Raw genomic sequence first — 13,555 nt, forward strand, 5'->3', positions numbered from 1 at the left:
CCTTATGTTCTCAAGAGTCATTTAGAAATAACTCAAATCTTTGGATCTCTTGGATTTACAAGGTTATTACAACATGTAACTGTTTTCTTTGCTTAAACTCTTTAAAAAAAAAAAACCTGAAGGACTTTAGACTCAACTAAAGAAATTGCTAGGGTTTCTTAGCAATATTTTGATGTTACTTTTAGCAATATTCCCAGGCAACACAGCCCTTAGGCAAAACAGAGTCTGCAGGACTTTTCCACAAGTTTCAGTGGAAAGATCCACAGGCATTAAAAAGTCTCAGTTTTTTTCCTTCACTTATTCTTCTACTTCCTGTAGAAGGATGTGATTTGGTAGTCCCAAAGATGGGTAGTTAAAGGTGTATTTAAATAGCAAACAATTCAGTAATATTAACTGGATAAAGTTTTACACAGAAGCAGTCATATTATTATTACAGGAAGCAAATTGAACTGCATATTTTCTGAGGTAATAGACTAGGCAACGATCTCCAAAATTCTTTATACGTGGATCAAAAGCATTTTGCCATTACCCTTTTTTTGACCTAAATAGTTAGCCAAAGTTCAGAACCCTGCTGTTGCTTCCATTTGGGGGAGAAGATTGAGGGGGTAACGTATATAACCTTGCTAATTTACCATGGCTACACTAAGTCTTCTTTCAGAGGATCCAGGAAGAACCAAAGAATAGGGACTTGTATTTTGCTTCTTCAATGTCCTTCACCTAGCACTTGTACTGAAGACTTTCTCTCCTCTTCATTCTTCATAGGACAACATGACCAGTATTTGTTGTGCTACCTTCCTGCCTTCTTTTCTATCATCTGTACTGATTATTTTTAATTTTCCCCTTGTTGCTGTACTTGAGGATTGTACTACTCCTGCTTCCACTAAGAGTCTTTTAGACTTGATTTAAATTAAGGTCAGTGACCAAATGTCTGTGTCAAAGAGGTGTAACCCAACTATTGTAACAGGTTTCTCCATCCTGTTTGCTATAATGCTAGCTGTTTTGGTAACTGTCTTTGTCAGTACTAGTAATTCTGACAGCAGAAAATTGAACAAGCTACACTCTTGTCTTGGCGAAAGTTATTAAAACTCATTGTGGAAGAGAAGACATTATAAGTCATCACAGTGCTTTCAAATACTTGTATTCAGTGATGACGTGGAAAAGAAATTCAGTTGCTGTTTTTCCAATACTGTTTCCTGTATATGAAGTACAACTCTCACAGTAGGTGCCTTGCAAGTAGTTTTGCCTCCTTCAGTGCTCTGAGTGCTACTTCACTCCTACCACACTGCCAAGTGACAGGAAAGAATAACAGCATCTCCCATAATAAGACTTGCTTTTCATTTGTTTGTCCTGTACCAAACTTTAACAATGAGGTGAAATTTCATATAGAAACTGTCTGCTTAGGGTCAAGTTGACATTTCTGGAGAAACCTAATGCCAACAGGAAATCCAAATCCAGGAATTTTTCAGAACAAGGTCTAAGACAGTGATGTTTTGACCCTTCTTGCCATTATGATTTTATTTACATTATTTATTTGAACAGCTCGAGGATGGCAGGCAGTATTTTGGAGCAGGTATTTCAAGTCTGAAGAAGGGAAGAAGACATTAGACTAATGAATATGCTTTTTGATAGCCCTCTGAAAATTCATGTGAACTCATGCTGGTGTGAGTCTTTTTGTTTAATTACTGTTTTTAATGTGACTTGTGTTGCATTTCTGGAAGCAACATAATTATTAAGTACCAGAACTGAATGAACATCTTAACCCCCCCACCCACCCCCATTTGAACTAATGAATGAATTTCTACAGAGCTACATGATTTTTAGTATTAGGGTTCGAGAAAAGATCAACTCAAAATGGCCTGTATGCTGCGAATAGAACATTCTTATGGAAGATAAGAAAATGTTGATTTGAAATGTGAATTGAAGCTTCCAAGCAGTTAACCACAGCTTTCCTGCTGTCTTGGGAAGTTATATAAATCCTACTAAAAGACCTATGGTTTTAGCAGTACTTTCAGTCCTGTTCTTAGACCATTAGTTGGAACCCCCAGACAGGTTCTCCAACTATGGAGTCAGGACTAAAATACCGCCATTTGCTGGAAAGCATTGGCTTGTGCTGAGATGAGAGATATTATTCCCATTTCAGAAAGAAAATAACTTCAAGGTACATGAAATATTGTTGGAGGACTTACACTGATGAGTCAATGGAACATTCAGAAGGACATTAATAATTCAGTCTTCACTGAAAACACATGGGAGCAGGCCACAGATGAGTTCACCACCACACATTCAGTAATGAGGATGAAACAAAATACTAGAATGCTCTGGATTGTGAGGTGAAAAATGAGTGTGTGATTATGTAACTAGAACTGGCCCAATAATTTGAATACAAATAGGACCCCAAAAAATTGCACATACAAACTTTATTTTGGTGTTCCCTACATTGTGACATCTTAACTCTTCAGACTTTAAATTCCTTAAATGTGTTTGTAAGTAATTACTTTAAATGTAAAACTTTTCTCTAATTTGCAGGGACATCATTGGCTGGTGTTTTTGCAGAGTTGGGGAAAGTTGCAGGCAGAGGAGAGTTACAACATAGAAATATGAATCTCTTTTCATCTATTTTCTGGGATAAAGAAATGTGACTCTTCTAGAGCCTGAAATGCAATCTTCCTGTCCTCATACTTGCAACACTTCGCTATTTATCCCGGTATCTCTGTTCTATAACTTTTACTCTGTCATTAATACAACCTTTAATGTAATCCTGTGTCTCATGAATCAAGTAGACAATATTTCCACTCCTTTTTAAAAACCAGTGAGACCATATAAGTAAGCCTATGTTCCATCTGCAAAAAACACCAAAAAGTTTTCAATGTTGTGGAAATAAAATCAGTAGCAAAAGTATGCTTGGACTGAGAAAGAAGAATGACAAAAATCTATAATTATTCATTAAAAAAACAAAGGAGGTTGTGCCAACACTTTAGAAGTCTGTAACAGTGTATACATCAATAAAAGTAAGAATTGTTTGGATTAGTTAGCAAAAGAAAATGTGGAGAACATCAGGAAATCTTTCTGATGCTGAAAAATATTACATTTCCTGTCTTATAAAAGAAATATTGGAAACTTCCTTCTTGAGTTATAGGTCTAGTAAGTTTGGGCAAATCTTTAGGGGATATACTAGTGAAATAGAAGGACATTGGATTATAGAATTAAATAGCCTTTTTCTAGAGTTTTCTTCCAAAAAAATTGTCATATTGTTTTTTTCAGTGTAAATTGACCTGTTTCTCAAATAAAATAAAAAGGTTTCTCAAAATTACTTGATAAAAATGTATTTGTTTTCTTTTAATCTTTCCAGGACATTTTTAACTTAAACTGATTAAAACCAAATAAGCCAAATATTCCTAATATTTTATATTTCTCAGTTAACAAAATTTTCTGTAAAAATTAAAACTTGTATAGAAGTATTGTAGAATATGAGTACATTTCAAACCCAGTACAATAGAAGCAACTTTACATTTTTATGTCTTTTGACAAATTCCCCTCCCATCAGTTTTAAGTTAGTTTTGTCTATTTCCATCTGGAAGAACTGTGATTATAATGGTGTACTCTATTACACAATGACTGGATTGCTGGCATGCATCTTAACAAAGTGTGACGATGCACCCTTGCTTGAAGTCTGACTTGAAAAACTTTGGTTTGTTGAATAGCTTGGGAAAGCATCAAGTTAATTCAGCAAAACATGTATTTGCGTATGTAGCTCAAAAGCAGTCAGGAATACCCAATATTCTCTTTTTCTACTACAAACTGTGTTGCCTGTCTGAATTACATTTTCTGTGATTAAATGGGGGTCTTTCCTCCTAATGACAAAGGCACATAGTTCAGGTGATTTCAAAAAGGACCTACTCTGGCCAAGAAGTTACTGCAAAGAAAGAAGTTGATAGCTCTCTCAGTGGCCCCAGGACACTTTGTGCCACTACAGGAAAACATGTATCATTGCTGAACTGAATCAATGCACAGCATTTCTGGTTTATTTAGACAATGAGATTGCAGTATTAGTTATAAAATATTACTGTTTAATAAGAATATATTTCCCTACAGTCAAGTATATTCTGTTTCTACATTCCATTCACTGGAAAAAACTGTAACATTTTGACCTTCATTTGACTTCATCTTGAGAAATAAAACCAAACTGTCATAATTTCTGACAAATTGAATTTTATGTTTTCTTAACTCTGTTCTTAAGCATATTGCATAGTAGTCTCACAGTTCCTCCAACAAGCCGTCAATAAGCTGCAACAATTGAGTAACCCACATTTTATTATCTTCCCAAGTGAATGCTGATATGACTGGGTTCCAAAGAATTTGGCTTGTTGACTGCATTATAAGTTTCTCCCACACACAGTGATAGATATCATAGCAGTAATGCTGATCTGTATCTTCCCACCCCTGTAGCATTGAAGTAAATTTCCACAATGTTTTCTTCACTCATATTATTATTATTATTGATTTCATTAGCTGCATATATCCATATCTGAAGTTTGTCTCTTATTAGTTAACTACCAGCGTAAAACAATTTGATCACCAAGACTTATTAAGGTATTTGAGCCATTTGAACTATAAAATATAATTTAATAAAAAACAAAAAATATTTCACAGTAGTCTTACCGTATTCTATGCTCTAATCTGTCAAAGATCTTCACTGAATTACCTTTTTCAATTTTTAAACTGTTTTCATTTGTTGTTCCTTTAAGAAAAACACATCATTGACTAAACTCAGAGATACGAGGTTTTCTTGTTGAAGCAGAAATACATCTTTATCCTAGCCCAGCTAATCTTTAGTATGATATAACTGGCTCTCTTGACCCTTGGTATTTGCCATAGTGAAAGTTACAACCATAGTAGTGACTGAAGAGATACTCTGCCTTTTCATAGATCTGGAAGGCCTCTGGACACTTGCTCTAACATCACCCACTCTATACCAGATACCTTAACTTAGCTTTATTAGCACATTCACAGAGCTTGAAAAACACAGGGATAATTGATAGTATCTGGAGCTGATTAATCTTGGGGCATGACACCAAGAATAAAAGGGAAAAACTGGAAAGACACTGATGGGGAACACGGATACTTTGTGGGTAGGAAAAGGATTTGCTTTTCTTGCATGCTTCTTACCTTCAAGGAAAAGAAGAAAGACCTTTAGATTTTTCTTTTATCACTTGTCAGATTTAATGACAAGGAAGAAGAAAGTTTGTACTTTGACAAAGTTTGCATGTCCTAAGTATTACATGCTGTATGTTCATTTTCCAAATACAAGCAGTTTTATCAGTGTTGGACTGAATGTTGCCATAATGTAATTAAAAAATGTCTATTGATGACTGGTGTCTTAAATACATAATTACTGCAAGACTGTTTAGGGTATATACCACCATGAATAACAGTCAGAATGAAAATATTGATGGCTGTATTTCTTTAACTCCAGCAAGAAGACCAAGCTGTTACAACATTCAGTATTTCACAACTGAAGTGGAGTCCTCAGTCTGGAGCACAAACTGGGAGAAAGGTACATACAGTAAGATCCTAGGTTAGAACAACTTGTATGATGCTATCTGCATAAAGTGTTTCTTCAGTCGTGTGGTTTTCTTCTCTTCTGACCAGCATTTCAAGAGTTACTGTATTATTATTTTAAGACAATTTCTTTATAGGTTTTGCTGTCTGCATCAAATCAGTAACTCAAGCTGTTAAAACACTATAAGTAACCCTATTAGAGGTAGATACATTTTCTACATACTGCTCAAGACTGTTCTTTTTTTATGAGACCCCAGAATGTATCCAACCACAATAATTCAATGGGTGAGTTTTACATCACTTAATTTTGCCTAGCTAGGAGTCATTTACCTAACATAGTCACCTAAACAATCTTCACTGTCAAGGCAGAGAGGCAATTGCAGAACACAAACCATCTCATACAGGATGGAATGGGATAAATCACCTAAGATTGTTAGAACTAGTCAATTTCTTGAGTTGACAGCCAATCGCTCCTGTGTTCCAGAAGTACCACTAATCTTCTTCAAAAGTCTTAATAATGACTGGAACAGTTGACACTTTCCTGGCAACAGTGCTGATGAATGGATCTTTCAATGTTAATTGGAATTCTTGGGAGAGGCTTAGTTCAGGATGTCTGCACAGTGATAATGAGGTGACATAAGCCAATATTTTGCATAGGCCTGATGAGAAAATTAACCAACAAACTAAGTTCAGATGTTGGTAGCATTAAAAAAAAAAAAAAATTCCAATCCAATCCTTTCTGTTAGATTTATTTCACAATGCAACATATCTTATGCGTCCTTTCCCTTCAAAAATCAGTAGAACCCGAACATGCTCTCAGGCACTCTATAGTCAATTGAAAAAAAAAAAAAAAAAATTTATGCCACAGAAATGGGATGTTGAAGACTAAAGAAAGTGAAAATCCACTGCTAAAAAACAACTGCTGAAGCTAAGCTCCAGTGAAAAGCCATAGCCAGAAGAGCTTATTATGGCTTTGAATAAAGAACTGAAAAAAATCAGATTAGAAAAGTGCTTGTTATTTTGCATCTATAAGCATTTCTGATGTCACCAAAACTTCAGTGCTATGGGCAAATTTGGTTTCAAGGACTCAGGGTGAATACTGGTCAATTGGAGTAGACTCTGTGAAGAGATACACTTTTGTTTAATATAATGTGTCCTTACACAGGATAAGAGTATCCAGCAGTCTACTTATATCAGTAGACTCACCACCTCGATGCATGTGCAGAAGCCTGTAAAAACTTACCTTCAAGAGTTTCAGCTCAGTTATATCCTCTTCCTCTAGGCCAAGAGCAGTGTATTGTTAATATCACACTTGAATGGACAGCACAGCATCAAGGTCTTGTCAGAAATCTACGCGATACCTGCTAACAGAAGGACCATGTAGCTAACAGGTGAAGACTTAAAAATATCCAAGGTTTTCTGGAAAAATAGACAGTAGAAGGGTAAGGTATCACCTTTACCTGTAACTAATCATAAGGATATCTTAATAAGGATTATGATTGATTTCTCCTTACTGGAAAATGTTTAATCAAGGTTGCTTGCTTTTCTAAAAAAAAATCATGTGCTTTTTCAGCTGCTACTGTTGAATTTCAATCTGTAGTTAAATGCTGGAAAGATCTCCATGTTATTAAGCAAGTAGTAGGTCTGTATGATCTGTCTGACCTTACAATCTAAGAAGCTCTGAAGAGGATAAAGACAGGGATAGTGCTCATGGAGCTTTCAAAAATAAAATATTCAGTTCATTAATCAGTATATATAAACAATAGCTTTCTCAAGTAGTGCTCACTGTGCATTTCCAAACACTGCTTCACCCTAAAACTATCTAAAACCTTGTTGTGGGTTAGGCCCAGTAGGCAGCTAAGACCCACACAGAAGCTCGCTCACTCTCACTTAGTGGGAGGGGTAAGAGAATCAAAAGGGTAAAAGTGCAAAAACTCGTGGATTGAGATAAAGACAGTTTAACAGGGAAAGCAAAAGCTGTGTGTGTAAGCAAAGCAAAATAAGGAATTCATTTACTATTTCTCATTGGCAGGCAGGTGTAAGAGACTGTGTTGGTTTGCTGACACGACATCGCTGCTGCCTCGACATCCTGTTGTTGCAGGGAGGGTACGCACAAGATGTCCCCGAAGAAAGCCACCGCATCCGCGACTGCCGAGCTGTGCCTGCCCACAAGTAAAGGTGAAACCACCAGGAGCACCTGGGCATGCGCCCATGGGAGAACAGGGGGCGGCACACAGAATAATGAGTTCCGGAGAAATGGGTGGACTTTTCTGAGAAATCGTGGGGACTGGAACAATAAAAACGAACTGCGTACTCCCCTCCCACGCGCGAGTGAAAAAACCTGGACTTTGGAGGACACCAGAAAAGACTGTAACATCTGGGAAGGCACCGGACTGTGAGCTGAGGAACCCGACCCCCCGTCACCGGCGTCGGAAGCGACTCAGCGGGACGTTGCTGGCTTCGTGGTGGTGGTAACTAGTCTTGCTACTTCTTCTCTGTTTTCTTGCTTAGGTCTGCCTCTTTTCCTTTTTCCTCACTTTGTTCTATCGCAGTTATTGGTTGTTGTAGGAAAATAAAAGTTGTAAAGTTGTACAGCATTTGACCTCGTTTGTGTCTTAATCTCGCTCTCGGGATCATTTAACAACCCTCCCCGATATTGGGTCGGGACAGCAGGTGTTCAGCCATCTCCAGGAAAGCAGGGCTTCATCACACATAACAGTTACTTGGGAGGACAAATGCCGTAACTCCAAATGCCCCCCCAACTCTCTTCTTCTCCCCAGCTTTTATTGCCAAGCATGATGGAAGGGATACGGTATATCCCTTTGGTTGTCATCAGCTTTCCCAGCTGCAACTGCTCCCAGGTTTTGCACACTCCCGACCGCTAACTGGGGGAACAGCATGAGAAGCAGAGAAGGCTTTGATGCTGTGTGAGCACTGCTCAGCAGCAGCCAAAACATCCAGATGTCAACACTGTTTTGTTCACAAATCCAAAGCATAGCACCATGTCACCTACTATGAAGAAAATGAACTCTACTCCACCCAAAACCAGTACAAACATTAAAAAAAACCACCACACAAAAACCCCCTACCAAATTAAGAAATTTATTACTTCAAGGTGGACTAAATGCTTAAAGAGCAGTTATTTTAATGAAAAGACATTGATAAAATTTTCAGCATGTACCAATTGTCCATCCAGCCCCATACTGGGGTGTGTGTATAACTGTGGTTCTGTGCAGTGAAAGGCATAAGAATATAAAGCAAAGACAATAAATAAGAAAGAAAACACTTTGCTACCTAAATGACCACACTTTGGTACCAATATTGAGATACCTGTCCAAGCAGCCTAATGATTTATAAAGCTGCTGAAGACTAACGCTACCTGCAGACTGTATTTCACTAGAGCCCAAATTTGTCAGGAAACTGACAGAACAGACTTTTAACTTATATCTTACACTGTCTCATTATTGCTGGCTTAGATCAGCCTCTCTGAAAGATAACGGTCAAATTCCTGCTGATTTCAGGGGAAACAGAACAGAGGTCTTTTAAGGCCTCTAGGAGTTACAATACTTCTACCATTTCTTCACAGCTGCACATGCAGCTTGCTGTCAGGATGATTTGTCCGTGCATCACTGAAAGCCTGCTTAGTAATCATGGTAATTAACCCTCTTTCAGTGCAGTCATAAACTCTTAACCTTGTACAGAAGTCCTTCCCATTTTTTTGCAGATGTCTGGTACAGTTTGTCTGGATTTGCCAAACCTTCATGGTTCTCTGCGCCACTGGGTTTTCCAGAACACAAACAGAAGTTTTCTAGTTACAACCAGAGTAGCTTGAGTTCTTGGGACACACTCCCCTTTGCTTTGGCAAGTGAAACAGAGCTAGCTGATAAAACCAAAGTTAAACAGAATAATGTATGTGGCTGGGTAGTGTGATTTCAGTGACAGAAAGACTACTATTATATGAGTAATATACTGATATACAACTTGAACCGTGTGTCTATAGCTCATTATGTTGTCCCACAAGTGGGGTCATTTACCCGGTGCGCAAAACGCCAATATACACACAGAGCAGAGGTATTTTATTCCAATTCATGTTTCCGCATAGATGGGGGCTAGGTGGTCATCCACAAAGCTAGCATACCTCATGCCAAAACGGACAAGCAATTTATACAGTTCAGTTATACATATTCGATTTCGAAAGTTCTTCCCCCAAACTGTTACTGGTAGTTGCTTATCTAGCACAGTTTCTCTTGGGTTAAAGTTTCCCCGCTTCGAATTAAAGGTACAGTGTTCTTTTATCCTACAGCATATGCTCAAGGGGAGAGGGGGGGGTGTTAAATCTTTTGGTCTTGAAACGAGTCGGTGGTCGTGAGCTCCCCCTGCTGCCTTTACCTTTCCTCCAGTTATGGAAGATTTTTGCTGACTTCATGCCTATTAGCAATTATTCAACTTTTCGGTGCCTCCTGGGGTAGGATGTTCCCTTCTTATCAGTCTTTTATTTCTTCTTCAGGGACACAGTCCTAGCAAGGCATGCCATGTGTATACAAAGGGTATCTTATTTCAGGAGACCTTTGTGTTCTTTTAAGTACATCACTTCTCAATTACATCACTTCTTAAGTACATCAATTATAGCAATCATTTGGTGAATTACCCCAAAGATTGTGATGAAAAGAAGGAGAAATGGAAAGGTGCAAAACTGTCTCAATAGTTTCATTGAAGAAGATTTAATTATTTTTTTCTCAAAAATTGAATTAGCAAGGAAGCTTTTAATTATAAATTCAGTATTTCATCAATTTCAAAAGCGTTAGTGCTGTATAAACATCAGGAACTTTTTTGAACCCACAGAGTGTTCAGAGCCTGGGCAGCACTGTTGCAAGCTTTCCCACAGTCGGTGCATCTTGAGCCTAAGTAGGAAAATACCATTAAAGCTGAGAAAGCAGTTTGGACTCTGTCCCTTGTAGGTTCCTTGCTAAGGCACAAAACTGCCAGTGCCAAGGGTGACTTGGCAATTCAGACCAATACCCAGAGACCTGTGACAAGAAACTATACCCCTCTAGTTCCAAGACCACAAATGGTCAATGGACAGCAAAGAGTTGCAACTACAGATTCCATAAGATATACTGTGCATACTTATTTCCTGGTGAGCACGGAGCTGCTGACATGAAATAACTGGTCTACATTTTGTGCTATAGGCTGTGTTTAAGAACAATAAAAAAGGAGCTTCCTTTGAGTGAGAAATGGTGGAAAAGTCTTTTGTCCAAAAGAAAGACCCCTAATTTCCTATTCTAATGTAGCACAATATGCTCACATGCACATAAAAATGCTGAGTTATCGGGGCGGCGGGGGGGGGGGGGGGGGGGGGGAGGTATGCCCTGAGTAGTACTCTTTATGTCAGAACACTTTTAGTGTTTTGTGACAACCAGATGATGAACAGATAATTAAGCCATGATGAGGTAGTACAAAGAATGTGTGATTGTCATGAAATTAATCCTTGCCAGGGGCTTTAAGGCATCAGCTGCAGATGAGTCCCCACGTTAATCAGATGTGATTGCTTCATGTGAACAACAGTCCCTATATTTGCCTTATTTGCTCTTATGAAATTCCTGTCAGTTTTTTTTCCCATAAATAATTCAAGTAAATTACTTTAGCTACTGCAAGCTGCCAATTTTTCCAATGCCATCACTCACCATCACTAGTTACCATTGGGTCAGCTACTCCATTATGAATACCCCAGTTCCCAGATGAGAAAAACATTAGGATTTTTGCTCCAGGACACTTATTTTCTGAAGTCCTCTATATGAAAGAATGTATTTCATTCAGATTAGTACCTTGCTCTGACTGTCAAATTTATTCAGGTTTTAAAATATGTAGCAGTTAGTCCTATATGTTTCTCTGGATTTAGTAAATCAGCAAAGCTTGACTGACACTGGAGCTACAGCAGTTTTTGTCAAACAAGTATCGCAGTCTGTAATTCTATTCTTCAAGTTTTGAATGTGACTTATTTAATCACTGATACTGACTTAGACAGTTATCCTAGCCATCACTGCTTATTTGCACTGTATTACTTTCCAGAAGACAAAACCATACTGGGTTGGTCACTATATCACCACCTCAAAAAAGATGTCCCCCATGAGCAAACCATGATATGAAGCTATTTGCATTCTAAAGGAATGATCATTAGCCTCTTTAGTGACCTGAAAAGTGAGCCTATTTTAAGCAGGTTTAATTGATTATTAATAACAAAACTGAAGGAGAAGTCTATTTTATTGTAATTTTTTTTTTTTTAACATAGTGGCTGGCAAGAATTAGAATGATTTCCAGTGGTGACTGTTCAGGAGTTCACAAACTGAAGAGGGTAGCATTCTAACTTATTATTTACAAGCTAAATAGCAAGGTACCTCTCTAGATGATTAAGATACAAACTACAGCTGCTTTTTTTACATTTTAATCTAAATCTTTAAGAGAAAATCTACTTTTATTTAATCATCAATAATATTTGTCTGATCTACCAAGCAATGAATTTAGCATTTTCTTTTGGAAGCACTCATCTGGAGAGGAGTGTGTGGATGAAGGTAGAAGAGCTGTATTTTGGGAGTTACCACTGTGATTTTGCCTGAAGACTGATTTGAGATAGGTGGACGGCATGTTGCTGAGTATGTTGATTACATTGATTAAGTCCCTGTGTCAGTAATTGTGCACAAAAACAGTGAAATTAGTGTAGTTTTTCCAATTTATTACATTGACTACTTTCAAGTGGATTCTTTCTCACTTCCTAAGGCACTGTTAAAATCACAGCAAGAGAGCATTTGTCTTGAGACTCTCATGCCTAACACATTGTATTGGCAGCTTTTTGTCAATCTTTATGAAAAAATGTATTATAAACTTTATCATATGAAGTATGCGGTTTTGGTTTGTGATACACCACAATACAATAATTCAAATACTTTACTACAGTTTGTGGTCTTTTGTGAGAAAGAGGGATTTCTGGCCCTGAATCAGATGTTAACCTTTTTCTGGGTAGCTGGAATTGCTATTCTTTGGTGATTAAATGATGTTTCACATGCTACTCAACCAAAGCCAGTCAGTAAGTTATTAGTGCCATCATCATCATCATTGTGTCACAGCTCAGACCTGAATAGAGTGATTAGTTCCATTATCAGAGCCGTAGCACCCTGTGGTAAAAGCACACTTAGTGCTTTTCGGAAAATTTACATAGAATTCAAAGGAATCATGAAGCACTCAGAAATGTCTGGAATTCAGGGTATCTTGCTTGAAATGCCAGGTTTCTTCTTTTGTCTGTACTGAGTGAGGAAACCAGAGAGGAGGTTCAAAAAAGAGGGAGGAATTAATTTCAGCAGTGGGCCAGGAAAACCTTTTCACCTGATGGATCAATATTCTGGAGTCACTAATCCCAAGGCAAGGTAAGAAAACAGCACAGAGACATTTCTGCTGTGCTGATTTGCATCATTTGGGGAAGCATGGCTGGTTACTAGTAGGCCATCTCTGTGAAATGGCCTCTTCTTTTACTGTTTTGTCCAAGGATTAATAGTATAGATGTTACACAAATGAAAAGACACTCAGGTATTGCTCTTCCCTTGGATTTTTTGTTTGTTTGTTTTTGTTTAGCTTTAGTGCAGCTATCTTTAATTCAATTACTGTTGTAAAAATATGAAATTTTTGTGGATAACCATCCACAAAGCTGAAAACAAACAACAATAAAAAGCTGTGGGGTTTGAGTCACCCCCACTGAGAAAAAATTGGCAAGATCTCTTTAAATTACCACTTACTTTATCAGAATGCTGCAGAGGCAGAGAAAGCTCCAGTAAGATCTGTGACTATTGATATAGAGAAGGAACTGCTAATTGCTTAATGATTGTTTCTCTGTAACTTAACATACCAAAGACTGGTGTTTGTCAAGGATTAAGCCTGTCTGAGACTGGTACTTGGGAGTGATGAGCAAGAAGGAACCATGAACAATCACAAAACTTAATTAAATGTT

Source organism: Haliaeetus albicilla, chromosome Z, assembly GCF_947461875.1.
Source record: "Haliaeetus albicilla chromosome Z, bHalAlb1.1, whole genome shotgun sequence".
Classification (NCBI taxonomy): Eukaryota; Metazoa; Chordata; class Aves; order Accipitriformes; family Accipitridae; genus Haliaeetus; species Haliaeetus albicilla.